This window comes from Lycium barbarum, chromosome 8 (genome assembly GCF_019175385.1).
Source record: "Lycium barbarum isolate Lr01 chromosome 8, ASM1917538v2, whole genome shotgun sequence".
Classification (NCBI taxonomy): Eukaryota; Viridiplantae; Streptophyta; class Magnoliopsida; order Solanales; family Solanaceae; genus Lycium; species Lycium barbarum.
In genome coordinates, this window is record NC_083344.1 from 37,198,132 (window position 1) to 37,213,726 (window position 15,595).

The 15,595-nt window shown below is 42.3% G+C and overlaps 1 non-coding gene across 1 annotated transcript; it reads right to left on the reverse strand.

The window, feature by feature from the left end:
• Positions 1–12,214: 12,214 nt before the first annotated feature.
• On the reverse strand, positions 12,215–12,320 carry LOC132608496 (small nucleolar RNA R71). Its single transcript, XR_009570411.1, has one exon. It is a non-coding gene; the product is annotated as a small nucleolar RNA R71 (small nucleolar RNA).
• Between the last annotated feature and the right edge of the window lie 3,275 nt (positions 12,321–15,595).

Genomic DNA, 15,595 nt, shown 5'->3' on the forward strand with positions numbered 1-15,595 from the left:
GCGGAGAAATGAGCGTGAGCAGGATAGGGGCCATAACAAGAGGGCCAGACCTTCGGGTCCGAGAAGCGAGTCCAGGGGCGGACACAGACAGCAGTTTCCCAGCCATTCAGGCTATTCTATGACCAGTACACCTCCACAGTTCGCGGGGCAGAGATTTGACAGATCTACTCGTTCCGAGCCGAGTCAGGGTTATTCGGGGTCTCAGTTTAAAGGTGATTCAGGCCAGCCAAGGCCACCCGTACCACGATGTTCTCAGTGTGGAAAGTTGCATTGGGGTCAGTGCCGAACAGGTTCAGTCACTTGCTATTCATGTGGTCGGCCAGGCCATATTATGCGTGATTTCCCCTCAGTACATGGTAGAGGTAGGACCCAGCCATCAGGGTCGGTAGTCGGATCTTCGGCATCTGTACGCCCTACGGAGCCAGGCTCACATGCGCCAGTCGGCCATGGTAGAGGTAGAGGCAGAGCTCCCCGTACTAGCGGTCCTCAGCACCGTATTTATGCTTTGGCTGGATGCCAGGATCTTGAGTCTTCTCCTGATGTGGTCACAGGTATATTATCGGTATTCTCTCATGATGTATATGCTTTGATTGATCCGGGCTCCATATTATCATATGTTACTCCATATATTGCGGGTCGATTTATAATTGAGCCGAAGTCTATCAAACCTTTTGAGGTGTCTACACCCGTGGGTGACTAGGTAATAGCTAGCCGAGTATATAGGAATTGTGTGATTGTGATTTGTGATCGTCGTACCATGATTGATTTGCATGAGCTAGAAATGGTAGATTTTGACGTTATTATGGGCATGGATTGGTTGGCTTCTTGTTACGCCAATGTTGATTGCCGAATGAAGATGGTTCGTTTCCAGTTTCCGGGAGAACCAGTCTTAGAATGGAAAGGGAATACGACATCACCAAAAGGTAGGTTTATTTCCTATCTAAAGGCAAGGAAGATGATCACGAAAGGGTGTATTTATCACCTAGTGCGAGTTCAAGATGTAGAAGCTGAGTCGCCGACCCTTCAGTCAGTTCCGGTAGTGAACGAATTTCCGAATGTGTTCCCGGAAGAGCTTCTAGGCCTTCCTCCCGAGCGAGAGATAGATTTTGCGATTGATGTGTTGCCAGACACTAATCCCATATCTATTCCTCCCTATAGGATGGCACCCGTAGAGTTGAAAGAGTTGAAGGAGAAATTGAAAGACTTGCTTGAAAAAGGCTTCATTCAGCCTAGTTCATCCCCGTGGGGAGCACCCGTATTGTTCGTCCGGAAGAAGGATGGCTCCTTGAGAATGTGCGTTGATTATCGGCAATTAAATAAAGTGACAATTAAGAACAAGTATCCCCTCCCGAGGATTGATGATTTATTTGATCAATTGAAATATGCCAAATAGTTTTCAAAGATTGATTTGAGGTCCGGGTATCACCAAGTAAGAGTTAGGGAGAAAGATATCCCTAAGACAGCTTTCAGAACAAGATATGGCCATTTCGAGTTCCGAGTAATGTCGTTTGGGCTAACTAATGCACCGGCAGTGTTTATAGACTTAATGAACAATGTATTCAGGCCTTTTCTGGATCGATTCGTGATTGTATTCATCGATGACATCCTAGTGTATTCTAGATCCAAGGCAGAACATGTGGATCATTTGCGAATTGTCCTAGGAGTTCTTCGAGCTCGAGAGTTATTCGCGAAGTTTTCCAAATGCGAGTTTTGGTTGAACTCAGTTGCATTTCTGGGCCACATTGTTGCAGCTGACGGTATTCGAGTCGATAGCCAAAAGATTGAGGCAGTGAAGACTTGGCCAAGGCCCACGACCCCTACGGAGGTTTCCTAGCTTTTTGGGTTTAGCAGGTTATTACAGAGGATTTGTTGAGGATTTCTCTTCTATTTCTGCAACGCTCACCAAGTTGACTCAGAAGTCAGCTAAGTTTCAATGGACAAATGCTTGCGAGCGTAGTTTCCAAGAGTTGAAAGACCGACTGACTTCAGCCCCATTCTTGACACTTCCAGAAGGATTGGAAGGATATGTTATTTATTGTGATGCTTCAAGCGTTGGGCTAGGCTGTGTATTGATGCAAAATGGTAAGGTGATCGCGTATGCTTCTAGACAATTACAGAAACATAAGCAGAATTACCCTACCCATGACTTAGAATTGGCCGCGGTGGTCCATGCTTTAAAGATATGGAGACATTACTTATATGGTGTCCACGTGGATATTTATACAGATCATAAGAGTCTCCAGTACATCTTCAAGCAGAAAGAGTTGAATTTGCGGCAACGACGATGGCTAGAGTTGCTAAAAGACTATGACGTCGAAATCTTGTACCACCCCGGAAAGGCAAATGTTGTGGCTGATGCTCTTAGCCGTAGGTCGATGGGAAGTCTAAGTGAGGTACGACCAGAAAAGAAAGAGATGCCCCGTGATCTTCAGCAGTTAGCTAGCCTAGGAGTTCGAGTGGTGGACTCAGGTAGCAGCGGAGCTACTATTCAGAATTCAGCAGTTTCATCGTTAGTAGCGGAAGTAAAAGAGCGACAATATGAGGATCCCAAGCTAATGCAGTACAAAGATACACTCCCTCAGAAGGAGGGGTCATCATTTGAGATTTCGGAAGACGGAGTTCTCCGATGTCGAGGCAGGTTATGTGTTCCCGATGTGGCAGGTCTACGCCATCAGATTTTGAGAGAAGCTCATTGTTCCCGTTACTCCGTTCACCCTGGAGCGACGAAAATGTATCGTGATATTAAGACTATATATTGGTGGAATGGGATGAAGAAAGACGTAGCGGAATTCGTAGCTCAGTGTCCTAATTGCCAACAAGTGAAGATAGAACACCAAAAGCCGGGTGGCTTATTGCAAGTTATAGAAATCCCAACTTGGAAGTGGGAAGTGATTAATATGGATTCATTACAGGGTTACCCCGTTCTCGACATAAATATGATTCTATATGGGTGATCGTGGATAGGCTCACAAAGTCAGCGCATTTCTTACCGGTCAGAACGACCTATATGGCAGAAGATTATGCCAAGCTTTATCTTAAAGAGATAGTGAGACTCCATGGCGTTCCGGTATCTATCATCTCCGATAGAGGGACTCAGTTTACAGCCAAGTTTTAGGGGTCTTTCCAAGAAGGTTTAGGGACCCAAGTGCGCCTAAGCACGGCGTTTCACCCACAAACCGATGGGCAAGCTGAACGTACTATTCAGACTCTTGAAGATATGTTACGGGCATGTATGATAGATTTTGGAGGAAATTGGGATGACCATTTGCCACTCATTGAGTTTGCTTACAATAACAGTTACCATTCTAGCATTCAAATGGCACCGTATGAAGCTCTATATGGGCGAAAGTGTAGATCCCCAATTGGGTGGTTTGAAACCGGAGAAGCTAAGTTGATAGGGCCAGACTTGGTCCAGCAAGCAATAGAGAAAGTTAAGCTCATACAAGATCTGTTGCTAGCGGCTCAAAGTCGTCAGAAGTCCTATGCGGATAATCGTCGAAAAGACTTAGAGTTCGAAGTGAAAGATTGGGTATTCTTGAAAGTGTCGCCAATGAAGGGCGTGATGAGATTTGGCAAAAAGGGGAAGCTCAGTCCCCGGTATATTGGGCCATACGAAATTGTGCGCAAAATAGGCAAAGTGGCCTATGAACTAGATCTACCTCCAGATTTGGAGTCAGTCCATCCAGTATTTCATGTCTCGATGCTTCGGAAGTGTGTTGGAGATCCTACGAGGATCGTCCCAGTGAATGATATTCAAGTGACAGAAAAGTTAAATTATGATGAAATACCCATTGCCATATTAGATAGGCAAGTACGGAGGCTTAGAAACAAAGAAGTGGCCTCAATTAATGTTCTGTGGAGAAATAACAATCGAGAGGAAATGGCATGGAAAGTAGAAGAGAATATGCGATCCAAATACCCACATTTATTTCAGCCCTTGGAAGAAGTCCAAGATGAGACGTCAAAATCATAAGGTATGCATGTTTTCCTTTTATACATTCAGGTCGTGTGTGGCAAAATTTCTAGTGCTGTTGTATTACTGCCCTGTGAGGCATTGTTATTATGGGTTGTTGTGACAGGGTGGTAGTGCCACACTACAGAGGAAACTCTGGCGAAATTTTTATAGAATTCCCCAAGCCTTTAACATTCGAGGATGAATGTTCCTAAGGGGGGTAAAATGTTACACCTCGAAAAATTTTCCGTTGGTACGCAAGTAAATGAACTAATGAGGTGTGCGAGGAGTGCGAGTGTATAATGTTTCATGCGAAATGTATGTAAAGGGATGTGGATGATTAGAATGAAAAGTCGAGAGATGAGAAAAATTGAAAGTTGGCAAAACTGCCCAGTGGTCGTATATTGCAAAATACGGACCGTAAAGTGCAATACGGTCCGTAAACTGGTAGTCGTAATCTGCCATGCAAAAGCTTCAGCTTTCTGCCAGTGGTCGTAAAGTGCAAATACGGACCGTAAACTGGTATACGGTCCGTAAACTGCCAGGTCGTAAACTGGCATACCAAACTTCAACTTTCTGCCAGCTGAGGAAGAGGTATAATACGACCTGGTGGACGGACCGTAAAGTGATTTACGGCCCGTAAACCATGGTCGTAAATCACCATGCATGCAGGTCAAAGTTTCTGGTTCTGCTTAAGCTTAAAAACGACCACGAGGGACGGTCCGTAAACTGAAATACGGACCGTAAACCTCCATGGATGACCACTGTTCACCCAGCACAGATTTTTCAATTCATTAAATATGAGGATCAAGACTTGTCTTATTTCATTTACAACATTACACCACTTCTCTCTAGAACTTCCCTCTACATTTATTTTATGAGTTTTCAAGGATTATAAGTCATCCATAACATTAAGACAAGTACATCAAGGATAAGGGAATCATCAAGGATCATCCAAGTCAAGAAATCCAAATGGAGAAAAACTAGGGTTTTGCTCAAAGAAGAGTGTTATCAACCAAAGCTTGTTCCTACAACTTCTAAGGTAAGATTCATGATGTTTACAAGATGTTTGAGGTATTGGAGAATTAAAATACATGGATTGTAGAAAATGTGGTCAACTAGGTCATGAATGATGAATAGTGACATTTTGAGAAATAGTTTGAATTGAGTTATGAATGTTGTTGTGTTGTGATATGAATGTGTTATAAATGGTATTAAGATCATGAACTAAACACTTTAGACGAATGGACGAAGATGGGTGTTATAATCATGAATGTGGGTGAATTAGAGGCAAATTGAGAAATTCTAGATAATGTGGATAATGTGAATGACTAATGGCCATTGATATGATATTAATGAAGGTATAAACGCTAGCATTGGAAGGGAACGTGCAAGCATAGAATAGTTCGACGGAAAGGTATGTAAGGCTAACCCTTCTTTCATAAGGCACGGTTCTTGGCCAAATTCCTAAATTCCTCTATATGAGTATGTTGTCTTCACATGGTTGACATTCAGAGCTCATAAGCTCACGACCCTTGATATGTACTATGCTTATACTACGTTCCTCGTATGACGAGTAAGTCTATAATGTAAATGTAACGATAATGATGAGGATAGAAATGGTGATGAGAGTAAAATGAGACTAGAGATGCTTACGAGCTACGATATATGTGTATGTGTGCCTATGAAGGGCTATAATAAGACCCCGAGCTTATGATGCCGGGTAAGACTATATGTATATGACTATGTATAAAGTATGTATACGATTACGAAACGCGCGCACACCTCTGCAGAGGGTACGGATAACCCTGATGCCTTGGTAGGGCCAAGTATGTATGACCTTGAGCCTTGGTTGGCCAAGTATGTATAAGACACCGATCCCATGAGGTCGGGTACGCTATGTAAATGCTATGTATATGAAATTACTATGTATATAATATGAATATGAATGTGAAAAGACTATGTATAGGAATACGGATAACGACATGTATACGAATATGAGCACCAGTATGGTACGAGTATTACTATGGGATACGAACGACGCTGTATGCAAGTAAGCGACATGATGATGATATTACTGTCTCCCCTCCTATGCTATCTTCATATGATATCTATTATGCTTCTATATTGATGTTGATCATGCTTTACATACTCAGTACATTCTTCGTACTGACGTCCTTTTGTTTGTGGACGCTGCATCATGCCCGCAGGTGCACAGGGAGATAGATTTGATCCTTAGCTGCCTATTTGGAGATTTCATAGAGAGCTCCATTTCCTTCGGAGCCATATCTTTTGGGTACTCATTCTTTTGTGTATATAATTATGGGCATAGCGGGGTCCTGTCCCGCTAATGTGATATGTTATACTCTTAGAGGCTCGTAGACGTGTGTGTGTGTGGGTAGATGTGTTAGGCCTTGTCGGCCTATGTTTTGTATATCATTTTGTCGGCCACGTTGGCCCATGTATATTGATGTAGCATAAATGCCTATGATGATATAAATGTGCGGTTGTCCATATGGGACTAGTTGACGAATCAATGGAAATGCATGTATAATTATGTGGCTCACCTAGATGTAAGTATAAGAGTAAGCTAAGAGGGTGCTCGGGTGGGTTAGCACCGGGTGCTCGTCGCGGCCCCGAGTCGGGTCGTGACAAAAGTGGTATCAGAGCAGTTCAGTCCTAGGTTGTGTCTACGAGTCGTGTCTAGTAGAGTCTTGGTTATGGGTGTGTTGCACGCCACACTTATAAACTAGAAGCTGCGGACATCTTACGAATATATGACCTTCTTTCTTCATAAGAATCGTGCGATAGAACTATGATGTAAGAAATTCTTGTTCTTAAATCGTGTGTTGTGTATTTCAGAGATGCCTAAACAGAAAAAGGCTACAGCAGCCCAAAAGGGCAAGACGGTGGTAGAAAAGCGGGCTGAAAGAGCACCGCCACCGGTAGTAGAGGAAGATGAGTCCCAGAGTGCGGCTCAATCTCAGTCCTCCCAGACAGTGCCTATTACTGAGGAGCACGTGGAAGCCTCAGCCCCAGCTCCAGCTCATCCACCGAATGCTTCAGGCCAAGATGTGAGAGAGGCCATTAATTTGTTGACTCAGTTGGTTGCGGCCCAGACTCAGAGGCCAAGGGCAGGGCAAGGTGACAGGACTGTTAGTGCAAAGGCCCATGACTTCATTGTGATATGAATGTGTTATAAATGGTATTAAGATCATGAACTAAACACTTTAGACGAATAGACGAAGATGGGTGTTATAATCATGAATCTGGGTGAATTAGAGGCAAATTGAGGAATTCTAGATAATGTGGATAATGTGAATGACTAATGGCCATTGATATGATATTAATGAAGGTATAAACGCTAGCATTGGAAGGGAACGTGCAAGCATAGAATAGTTCGACGGAAAGGTATGTAAGGCTAACCCTTCTTTCATAAGGCATGGTTCTTGGCCAAATTCCTAAATTCCTCTATATGAGTATGTTGTCTTCACATGGTTGACATTCAGAGCTCATAAGCTCACGACCCTTGATATGTACTATGCTTATACTACGTTTCTCGTATGACGAGTAAGTCTATAATGTAAATGTAACGATAATGATGAGGATAGAAATGGTGATGAGAGTAAAATGAGACTAGAGATGCTTACGAGCTACGATATATGTGTATGTGTGCCTATGAAGGGCTATAATAAGACCCCGAGCTTATGATGCCGGGTAAGACTATATGTATATGACTATGTATAAAGTATGTATACGATTACGAAACGCGCGCACACCTCTGCAGAGGGTACGGATAACCCTGATACCTTGGTAGGGCCAGGTATGTATGACCTTGAGCCTTGGTTGGCAGAGTATGTATAAGACACCGATCCCATGAGGTCGGGTACGCTATGTAAATGTTATGTATATGAAAGGACTATGTATATAATATGAATATGAATGTGAAAAGACTATATATAGGAATACGGATAACGACATGTATACGAATATGAGCACAAGTATGGTACGAGTATTACTATGGGATACGAACGACGCTGTATGCAAGTAAGCGACATGATGATGATATTACTGTCTCCCCTCCTATGCTATCTTCATATGATATCTATTATGCTTCTATATTGATGTTGATCATGCTTTACATACTCAGTACATTCTTCGTACTGACGTCCTTTTGTTTGTGGACGCTGCGTCATGCCCGCAGGTGCGCAGGGAGACAGATTTGATCCTTAGCTGCCTATTCGGAGATTTCATAGAGAGCTCCATTTCATTCGGAGCCATATCTTTTGGGTACTCATTCTTTTGTGTATATAATTATGGGCATAGCGGGGTCCTGTCCCGCTAATGTGATATGTTATACTCTTAGAGGCTCGTAGACGTGTGTGTGTGTGGGTAGATGTGTTTGGCCTTGTCGGCCTATGTTTTGTATATCATTTTGTCGGCCACGTTTGCCCATGTATATTGATGTAGCATAAATGCCTATGATGATATAACTGTGCGGTTGTCCATATGGGACTAGTTAACGAATCAATGGAAATGCATGTATAATTATGTGGCTTACCTAGATGTAAGTATAAGAATAAGCTAAGAGGGTGCTTGGGTGGGTTAGCACCGGGTGCTCGTCGCGGCCCCGAGTCGGGTCGTGACAATTATGGAGTAAGCAGCATGCATTATTTCTTTTATAATTGATAGTCAGTTACAGGTTGCTCCTCATTTGATGCTTCCTTATTTCATTGACATATTGTTATTGTTGATGCCTTACATACTCAGTACAATGTTCGTACTGACGTCTGTTTTCTTTGGATATTGTGTTCATGCCCACAGGTAGACAGGGAGGTGATCCAGACTCGTAGGAGCTACTAGCAGACTTGAGAGCACTCCATTGTTCCGGAGGTACCATTGATTTACTCTGTTGTGTATACATATGTTTTAGGCATGACGGGGTCCTGTCCCGTCCATATGTCTAGTACTCTGGTAGAGGCTCATAGATACGCATGTGTGGGTAGTATGGTCTCATGATTTTACCCAAGTGTATATATATATATATATATATATATATATATATATTGATAGCCGAAGGGCGTATGTATATAATGGTAACTATGTTTCAATGTGAAAAAAAATGGTTTTCTTATGATTTGAGTGTAAGATTAATGAATGAACGCTTGATGTGTACGATGAGTAATGGTATGAGCGGTGCTCGGTGATTAGCCCCGGGTACCCGTCATGGCCCCTAGTCGGGTCGTGACAATATGTTATAAGCCTCCACCGTGAGGAATGATTTTTACGAGCATACAGTTATATTCACGTTGTGGTTATGATTGCCCTCAGCGGCTTGTTTCAGAGTTCAGGTTGCCTCTATATCTCCCCTCTTATTATTTATATTTTTTATGCTTACACTTACCGCCCTACATACTTCGTACTGACGCATTTTGTGCGCTATGATCATGCCCACAGGTACAAGTAGACGGATTGGTGTACCTTTCTCAGTAGGATACCAGAGTTCAGCAAGGATGTTCGCACTCCATTCTCCGGAGTTGCTGGTCAGAGTCATTAAATAAGATGCATGCGTATATATGAGTATGGATATAGGTACGTCGGGGCCCTGTCCGGACCAATTAATGCATATTAGTGCTCTTAGAGGCTTACGGAGTATCAGTCAGTGTACAGGTGTTGTGTTTGGCCTTGCTGGTCTTCTGACTAGTTGTATTTCTTGGTTGTGGCCTTTTCGGCCCTAGTTATACATATATGCATTGTTGGGCCTTTTCTGCTTACAGGTTGTCATGATATACTTCTTGTAGTTGTTATCAGCGGTCTTGTCGGCCTATGATTCATGTTATAGAGTTTAGATATCACAGTTGGTTCGCTCGGCCCTTCAGGTGTCGGGTGCCTGCCACACACCCCCCCCTCCCTGTTGGGGTGTGACAGTTGTCACACCTAACAATGGTAGGGCATGACGGGCTCCCGACTTTCATCGGAGTCGAGCGAACCCTCAGACATACGCTCTATCAAAACCTGTCATTTCAAAAACTTTTAAGAACATAAAACTTTTCCCAATAGAAATCATTATCTTTATAACGATTATGAAAACTTTCAAGCAAATAAGTACTTTAAACTAATTGAAATCATCTAAATTACATACTCTTTTAAAATCCACAAATGACTCAACTGACATCACTGATGTGGCATAATTTTACGCCACAATTGATGCTTTTCGGCAATAAGTGTAACTTGTTTTTAAGCAAAGTCTACGTGATTTAATGTGTTTTTTAGTGGATTTCAGGTATCTGAGTGTTTTGATGGCCAAAGTCGAAGAAATGGAGAAAACAAGAGTCACTGAAGAGGCAATTTGACGGGGCAGTTTGACGGACCGTAAAACTCTTATACGGACTGTCAAATTGACCGTATAGTGGTCACAGTGAACAATGATAGACGAACCAATTATACGGAACATTTATACGGTCCGTAAAACAGTTATACGGACCGTCAAATTGTATCGTATAATGGTCACAGTGAACAATGATGGACGAACCAATTATACGGAACATTTATACGGTCCGTAAAACAGTTATACGGACCGTCAAATTGTATCGTATAGTGGTCACAGTGGGCATGATCGACGAGCCACTTCTGCGGGACATTTATACGGTCCGTAAAACAGTTATACGGACCGTCAAATTGTACCATAAAAAGGGTGTGATATTTGACGAATGAGAGGAAGAAACTTTACGGTCCGTATAACAATTTTACGGACCGTAAACTGAAACGTAAACCAAGCCGACGGGCAATTGTGTCTTTTCACTTCTCACGATTTTTGCTCCTATAAATACTTAATTGTAGGGTTCTTGTACACAGTTTTTGCCACAGACCTCAGTTTATTATTTCTTAGCATAAGTATTTATATTTTTGAGCTCTTGTGGAGATTACAAATAATTGCAAGTAATTTCTCAAGTCCATTAAATCAATTGTAAGCTTTATGATTCTCATTATTTCTCATTGTTCTTCTTTCTTTATGAGTAGCTAAATTTCCTTACTAGGGTTGTGAACCCAATGATGGGTGTTTTGTGATTGGGTTTTGTGATTGATATACATATAATGTATTATTAGGGTTTGATTATTCTTTATTCTTCATTCATAATTAATGGTTGCAAACATTAATTAAAGCCATAAACCTTGATTTATTTGGAAAAATAATTAGGGTTGGTAAGAATAGTCAACAAGAACTCAAAGCTTTAAACTTTGTTTAATAAATTCCCTTAGGAATAAGAGGAATTTACTTGGCATAATTAATCGTTCTTCATGGTTACTTTCTTATATTTGGAAAAATCATAGAAAAACATAATCTTTATTTATTGGGAAATAGTAGAGATTCACATAGAGATTAAGTGCATTCATATAATGATCCATTTGAAGTATATCAAGATCAATACCCATGATCATACACCCTATCTAACGGGGACACAACCTTAGTTTCGTTTACCATAAATTTCCACCAAAGAAATAGTTATAACTTAGTTATAGAAAAGACCAACTTTTACCAACATTATCGGATTAAGACATTAGACCTAGAACTTAGCATCTACGACTTTAGTAACCTTTTCACACCATATTCCCTGTGGGATTCGACCCCAACCTTGTTGGGTTACTATATTTGACAACGTCCGCATTACACCATTAAGAGGGGTAATTTGAGCGTATCAAATTTTGGCGCCGTTGCCGGGGAGTACGGTTTTGAAATTACTAAATAGTGTTTGCTTTGATTAAAGTCTTTTGCTTATTCCATCACACCTTGTTTGCTACTTTGTGTAAATAAGGTGAACATGAATCGACATCAGCAAAATCAACGTGCTGAAAACCAGGGAAATCTGGTGAACAATCAGGCGAATGAATCAGACGATGAGAATATTTTTGCTGAACTTGTTCCAGAGGAGGACTATGCATCTCCTATTGTTCAGCCTCGAGTTGGGGCTGCTACTGTGAGAATTGATTCCTCTCTATACCAGTTGTTGAAACTTGAGGGATACTTTCGGAATTCTACCGAGAATGACCCTCAACGTCATTTGCAGAATTTTGTGGATGTGTGTGCTAATCACATCCAGAACAATGTTCCACAAGATGCTATTCGGTTGAGGTTATTCAAATATTCATTAGCTGGAGAGGCAAGAACATGGTTTGAGAAGCTGCCCCGAAATTCGATTACTTCATGGGTAGAAATGGTAGCTGCCTTTCTCAGAAAGTGGTACCCCCCTAGCAAAAAGGCTGAAATTCGTGACAAGATATATGAGTTTAAGCAACGACAGGGGGAACAACTATATGAAGCCTGGGAGAGATTCAAAGAGTATTTGCAGAGGAGCCCAAATCATGGTTTTCCGGAAAATATATTGATGGAGAAGTTCTACCGAGGGTTAGATCCAGTGACACAGTCAGTAGCCAACAACGCAGCTGATGGGTGTTTTATGAACAAGACCTTTCAACGAGTGACCACCATACTTAACAAACTGACAACTCATAATCAGGCTTGGCATTCGAACAATGCTGATGTGGTGTCGTATGGTAATGCTATGCTCCAGAATATAGTGAAGGAGAATCAGGACACCCAACAAACATTGGCAGAACTTGCAACAAATATTTCCTTGCTGACGAAAAAGTTTGATGAATCTCAAATAAAAAAGGTACATGTTTGTGAGGATGATGCAGTTTTGCCGAAAGGGATGTTCCATGCTCAAGATGGTCCGTTCCTTGATGGGCCACCGATGCAGGTTGAAGATGCCAATTATGTTAATAACTCTCAAGGGGGATATCAAAGACAGAATTACCAAGGTGGCTATCAGACTCAGAATCAATGGAGACCTCAGCAAGGTCAAAGTGCTTACAACAACTCTGGGAACTACAACAATAATTATGGTGGTGCGAACCAAGGGAGCTACAACAACAACAACAATTTTGGGAACAAGAGTTCCAATCCTTATTTACCACCGAAAGGGCAGTCATCAGAGCAGGGTAGTTCGAAAGTTGAAGCAATGCTTGAGAAGATTTTGGCTAATCAATCGAAGTCTGAAAGGACTTTATCTGGGCTGGCAGAAAAAGTGGGTTCCCATACAGCGGCCATTCAGAAGCTTGAGTCGCAGATGAGGGATATTTCTAGGGAGCAGCACCTTCCAAAAAAAGGGAGCACTTCCGAGTGATACTATTCCAAATCCCAAGAATGGGGGAGGCGGTATAGACCGTGCTTTTGCCATCACTACTAGAAATGGTAAAACAATACAGGGGGCTGCTGAAAAGGTGATTGATCCTGAGCCGATAGATGAAGAGAATGAGGTGCAGTCTGAAGCACCCATCACTGCTGATGAGATTGTTATTGACAAGAAGGGTGAGGATATTCCAGAGATGGTGAGGGAAGCTGATAAAACGAGCAAGCAAGCCATAAAAGGAGCTCTCCGCCCTTTGACACAGCTGTTCAAATCTAAACCTCATTTTCCTCAGAGGTTGGCAAAGAAGAAAGAAGATGCTAAATTTGAGAAGTATTATGATCAACTGAAGCAGTTATCTCTAAATTTTCCCTTCTTGGAAGCCGTCAAGGAGATGCCCGGTTTTGTAAAATATTTGAAGGATTTGCTGACCAAGAAGAAGACGGTTCAACATGAAACCGTGAGTTTGACTCATACTGTGAGTTCCATCATCTCAACCACATTTGTGCAGAAAAAGGGAGATCCTGGGGCGTTCACCATTCCTTGTTCTATTGGGCACTATGATTTTGCTCGTGCCTCGTGTGATAATGGGGCGAGTATAAATTTGATGACCCTTGCTATTTATAAACAATCAGGTTTGGGGATGCCAAGGCCGACTACGATGAGACTGCAAATGGCTGATAGGTCTATTAAAAGACCTGTTGGGGTGGTGGATGATGTCATTGTGCGGGTTGGTGAGTTTATGTTGCCCGCTGATTTCGTGATTCTTGACTGTGCTGTTGATCGGGACATTCCTATCATTCTGGAGAGACCTTTCCTTGCTACAGGGAGGGCTTTGATGGATTCTGAAAAAAATGAAATAAAGTTCCGAGTCAACAATGAAGAAGTAACCTTTCAGGCTAGCAAAGGGATGAAGTTACCAAGTGCTTACGAGAGTATTTCGGTAATTGATTCATTCGATGTTGTTAATGAAGCAGTGGAGTTCAAAATGGAAGAAGAGAGTTTGGGTGAGGCTTTGGCTGGTATTCTGATGAATTTCGATGCTGAAGACATGGAAGGCTATGAGGAGACAGTTAATTCACTTGTTGGGTTGGGCTCTTACACATACCACCCAAAGAAGCTGAGTCTCGATTTGGAAAATAGAACAACTCCTCCAGCAAAGCCATCGATCATTGAGCCACCTAAGTTGGAGCTTAAGCAGCTCCCATCACACTTGAAATATGAGTTCCTTGGTCCCGACAATACATTACCGGTGATTGTTTCGGCCTTATTGACTGAGGAGCAGATTGTGCAGCTTTTGGAGGTATTGAGGGAATATAGGCGTGCTATTGGTTGGACCATAGCAGATATTCGAGGTATCCCATCTGGGATCTGTGAGCACAAAATTCAGTTGGAGGACGGCAGCAAACCAAGTGTAGAGCATCAGAGGCGACTAAACGAGAACATGCAAGAGGTTGTCAAGAAAGAGATAATCAAATGGCTAGATGCAGGCGTGGTTTTCCCTATTGCTGATAGTAAATGGGTGAGCCCGGTCCAATGTGTTCCTAAGAAGGGCGGCATCACTGTTGTACCGAATGCTAAGAATGAGTTGATCCCGACCAGAACTGTCACAGGTTGGAGAGTTTGCATGGATTATCGCAAGCTCAACACAGCAACGAACAAGGACCATTTCCCTGTGCCCTTCATTGATCAGATGTTGGATAGACTAGCAGGGCGTTCTTATTATTGTTTCCTTGATGGTTATTCGGGTTACAATCAGATCAACATTGCTCTGGAAGATCAGGAGAAGACCACGTTCACTTGTCCTTATGGGACATTTGCATTCAGCCGGATGCCTTTTGGTTTGTGTAATGCACCAGCGACTTTTCAGAGGTGCATGATGTCAATCTTCTCCGACATAGTAGAGGATTTCTTGGAGGTGTTCATGGATGATTTTTCCGTGGTGGGTGACTCATTTGATGATTGTCTTGGCCATCTGGGTCAAGTGCTAAAAAGGTGCGAAGAGACCAATCTGGTGCTGAACTGGGAGAAATGCCATTTTATGGTGAAGGAAGGAATCTTCCTCGGTCACAAAATCTCAAAAAGGGGAATCGAGGTCGATCAAGCAAAAATTGATGTGATCTCCAAACTTCCTCCACCTATCTCAGTAAAAGGCATCCGCAGTTTCTTGGGGCATGCTGGGTTCTACAGGCGCTTCATCAAAGATTTCTCTAAGGTTGCCAATCCTTTGTGCAAGCTTCTTGAAAAAGAGGCTAAATTTGTGTTTGATGAGAAGTGCCAGAAGGCGTTTGAAGAGTTAAAAGTGTGTCTCACTACTGCTCCTATTATTATTGCTCCTGACTGGTCCCTACCATTCGAACTGATGTGTGATGCTAGTGGTTTCGCAATAGGTGCTGTGCTTGGGCAGAGGCACAATAAAATTATGCACCCGATCTATTATGCTAGCAGAACGCTG